Source organism: Olea europaea, unplaced genomic scaffold, assembly GCF_002742605.1.
Source record: "Olea europaea var. sylvestris unplaced genomic scaffold, O_europaea_v1 scaffold568, whole genome shotgun sequence".
NCBI lineage: Eukaryota > Viridiplantae > Streptophyta > Magnoliopsida > Lamiales > Oleaceae > Olea > Olea europaea.
In genome coordinates, this window is record NW_019264016.1 from 240,736 (window position 1) to 245,103 (window position 4,368).

Consider the following 4,368-nt stretch of genomic DNA (forward strand, 5'->3'; position numbering starts at 1 on the left):
AATTTTGCCATATTCACTTTGTGTTTCCAGCAACATTCGACATTCCCAAGAATTTCAATCATTGTTTCCTTCTACAACTCGAAAAAGTGCGTTGTTTTGCAAATCCTTATAAACCCCAAACACGTCATTTCACTGCTACCAACCACGCCTCATATTTTCTGCATCTCTTTCACGATTCACTGTTCATCTTTTGCTTCCTTGTTACGTAACCCTGAAAAGCTTCGTTCATTCTCCAATGGCTGCTTCACAATCTCAAGCTAGCGATTCCTTTAGTTTTGATGACTTTCAGAAACTTCTGAGTCGCCCATACATAACCCCAAGTTTTCTCGCACCCGCCGACGTTGGACGTAATGAGTTTTACTTGGGTCCTTTCTTCAACAATGCGGAGGCAGTTGAACAGACGGCGGTGGGTCAGTTGTTTCCTTGCACTCATGGCCCTCCTTTTCTAAACTCTCTGCCGCTGGGGCCACTTCGCGAAAGAGGTATTCGCACTTGGCCTAAATCTGATGTAGCTTTTCGTAGGTGGCATGCTTGCCTTGTGGGTCACTAAGGCACTTTTTGATAGCGCTAGGATTTCTGATTTTTTAGAAGTCTCTATTCGCCCCCCTACTTTTGATTCAGCGCTCTTTCCAATTGTTTTGAGTTTTTGGTCCCCTGAGTACAACACCCTTATTTTTCCTCTTGGCCCCATGTCTATTACGTTAAGGGATGTTGGGGCCTTGGTGAGTTTACCACCTTTGGGCGATACCATTTTCCCAGGTATCTTAGTTTCTGGTGGCGCCCCACAGTTCGGTAAAAACTACACCGATTCTTATTCAAGCCTGCAGACCCTCCATAATCATTCGAGCGCTGAGCCTACCCATGCTGAGCGAGTGGCCTTTCTTTTAGTTTGGCTTTGTAAATATGTTTTGTGTGTGCCAAGTATAAAACCTTCTCTGAGTTATTTACCTATAGCGCACGAATTGGCGCGTGGCAGGCCTTTGAATTTATGTTCTTTGTTTTTGGCTGCCCTTTATAGAGGTATGGCTTTTCTTCAAGCTCAATTGAAGAATGGTGCATCTCCCACTGGCAGTGGACCTCTTTGGTTCACTCAACTGTGGTTGAGATCCTATTTTCCATCGCTTGGTGCTCCATCCATTTCTCGTCCTTCTGCTAGCTGTTACGGGCTAGCTATGGAGCCCTTAACTCCTGTAAATATGTCCAGAAGGGACATTTTTTCGTTCTTTTATTCTTTAGATTCAATTTCTTCCTTCTTTCCTTTTCCTCCTTTTTTGACTCCAAACTATGTACATCCCCCTTCTACTATAAATAGCGTGAGCACCTCCCTGCTCATTTGGATCCAGTTCTTAACTGGGAGGGAGCTTTTCCATGATATCTTAACTGGGACCAATGCCAAAGCGGGGGTAGAAATTTATGCTCCCCAATTTTTTGCTCGTCAGCTTGGTTTTGGCCAAACTTGGCCTGTTCCTCTTTGCTATTCGAAGAGCTTAATTGACCGTTTTCATACCATTAATAAGGCGGAAGCAGAGGCTATAAACGCTCGCAACCTCCATTTATCAAGCCACTTTTCATTAGCCCCTTTTAATTCTTGTCATGCTACTCACCCTCTTTTTGAACAACTCTGGCCATCGGTGAAGCGCAGATTATTTGCGACTGAGGCCAATCGTGCCTTTCATTCATTAGACCAACCGAGTATTTCTTCTCCTCCTCCTGTTTTGGTCACTCCTTTGTCTATTCGGAGCCCCTCTCCTTCTCGTCGTACTAAACAATCTGCTCGTCCATCTTCTTCTCTCCCCGCTAGGCCTACAACGACCAAGAGTGCTCCAAGCCGCAAACGGTCAGCCTCAGCATCTCCCATTCTGGAGGATGATGTTGATGATGATGATGATGCCCCCCTTATCGTCAGGAGGAAGGTAATTAAATCGGTCTATTTACAAGTATGATTTTCCACATTTGATACTTCTCTGTGTACTGATGATCTTTTGGACTTTTCAGAAAAGTTCAGCCTCCACTTCAAAGGCTTTGGTATCGACAACTCCTGCTCCATCATCCTCTGCTGAGGCTACTTCATCCAAATCGGTTGGTGATGGGACCATGCTTAAAGATACATCTTCAGTCCCAGAGTCTTCATCACAACCCATGGATGAGCCACCTTCTTCCCAGGGTGTTGACCCCCCAATCATCGAAGCAAAAGGTAATTTAGTTTTTGATGTCTTACCTTTGCTCGTGCCATTGGTTTCTGATTTGTTGCTCTTGAGCTTTGCAGATACTCCTATGAGTCCGCCCGTTGTGGCAACATCTTCTCGCTAGGACAAAGGGAAGTCCTCACGAATGGATGAGTCGTTGGAGGCAAGCTTGGCTGAGGGCGTGCCATCTTCTACGATTGTCGACGAGGTAGTTTTTCTTTTTGCTTCATTTCTATTTCCACCTTGTTCGTTGTAGTGAGGATTTTCAATATTGACAATCTTCTTTGCAGGACGCTGACAGGATTGTGCATTCTATCCAAGACTTGTTTGCTTCCTGGGGGCAAATTCAGACGTTTCGCCCTGCTCCATCCGATCGTCATGCTACTTCTTCAGAGGAGAATTTGAAGTTCTTGAAGGAGTTGGTATTTGAGTACGTATCCTTCATGGATATGGACATTGGAAGGGCTAGTGCTGCCAGACATAAGGATGAACTTGAGCATTTGAGTGCGAAGTTAGAGCAAGCACTGACGCTTCCGTCAATCAATCTTTCTGCCGACTTTAAAGCGACGTTGAAGGTCATTCACTCTGAGGTCCTTTCTATGCTGGCCAAAAATGCTGAACTAAAGGCCAAGCGTACTCAATATCTTCGAGCCGTAGCTGAGAAAGAGTCTTTGCGCATGGAGATCAACAAGGCTAAAGACGAGTTGAAAGAAATCTCTTCCGAAGTCATGATTGAAGACTCTTTGATGGTTAACCTGGCTGCTCAGATGAGGAAACTTCAAGCCAAAATGGATGATTGCAGGGCGAGGATGGCTGCTAAAAAGCACAACGCCTCCCAGGGGATTGAGCGAACTAAGTCATTGGTCGAGCAGTACAAGAAGTTGGAGGTTGATGATGATGACGTCGCAGCTGAATTGAACATCACTTCTTCTCGATAGAACGAGGATTGGGAAAAACTTAGGGAACGAATTCGTTCTTTATGGGGTAGACTGTAATTAAGACATGCGATGTCTTTTCTCTTTTGTAATTTTGTTCATTATTGACGAACATTAACTTCTTGTGCATTTATTTGACATTTATTTTCTAATCATCAATTCTTTAAGCACTTAACTGCTTTGCACCAAGAACCTTGTCCATTCCCTTTTGATATCCCCACTACTGTTCCCAAGACTTAGGGCCATTTAATTCCGTTTATTAGACAGAAATGTAGCTGTTCATATTCTGTCTCTTCATCTTCACCCCCTTATAAATGCTTCGCATTTTTCATTCTCTATCTTCATCTCTTCATTTTCTTCTTCGAAACCAATTTGCTGCCATTTCTTGGCATTCTGACGATCAACCTGATCCAAAAATGGGCTGTCTAGTTCGTCCGCCTTATATTTACTTTGATGTCACCTTTGGTATGGGAGGTATAGGAAATATTTTCTGGCCAGCAGCGAAATTTTTTCCTGCAAAATTCTTCCCATCGTCTCTTTGTTCTTCACAAGGAGTCAATGATGGGAGACAATTTTTGGGCTGCTTGTGGGCCACTTTGCTTGCTGAGAGTGCTTCTCAGCTTACCTGCTGAGAGTGTTTCTCAACCTCTTTACTCGCCATTGCAGTGATGCAATTAGGAAGGCGGTGGGGCCAGTACACCCTCTTACTCGTCAATCCCACCATTGCAGCGATGCATTTAGGAAGGCGGTGTGAAGCTTACTCAGCGATCAACCGGGAGATACTTTAGTTGTATTTTGTAGCACCTCCATTCATTTGTATCTTTTGTATTCTTGTAATGAACGTTTGATAATAAAGACCTTTATTCGAACGTATTTCGCTCTGTCTTTGTTATCTTTTGATCGTTCAGAATGTTTGGTTATATTTTTATCTGTTCACATTCCCATAAAGAAGGAACATATTTTTTCAAATATTTGCCGTTAATGAATCTTACGTGCTTGGTGCCGTCTAGATCTTCCAAGTGGTACGCTCCATTAGGCAACACACTGTTTATTTTGTATAGTCCTTCCCAATTGGGTGACCACTTCCCGTACTTTGGATCCTTGGTATCCAAAGGGAGAATCGTCTTCCAAACTAGTTCATCCAGGCTGAATGACTTGGCTATGACTTTTTTATTATAAAATTTAGCCATTCTTTGCTTTTGAACTTGCAACCTATCTAAGACGTCCAACTTCAATTCGTCTAAACT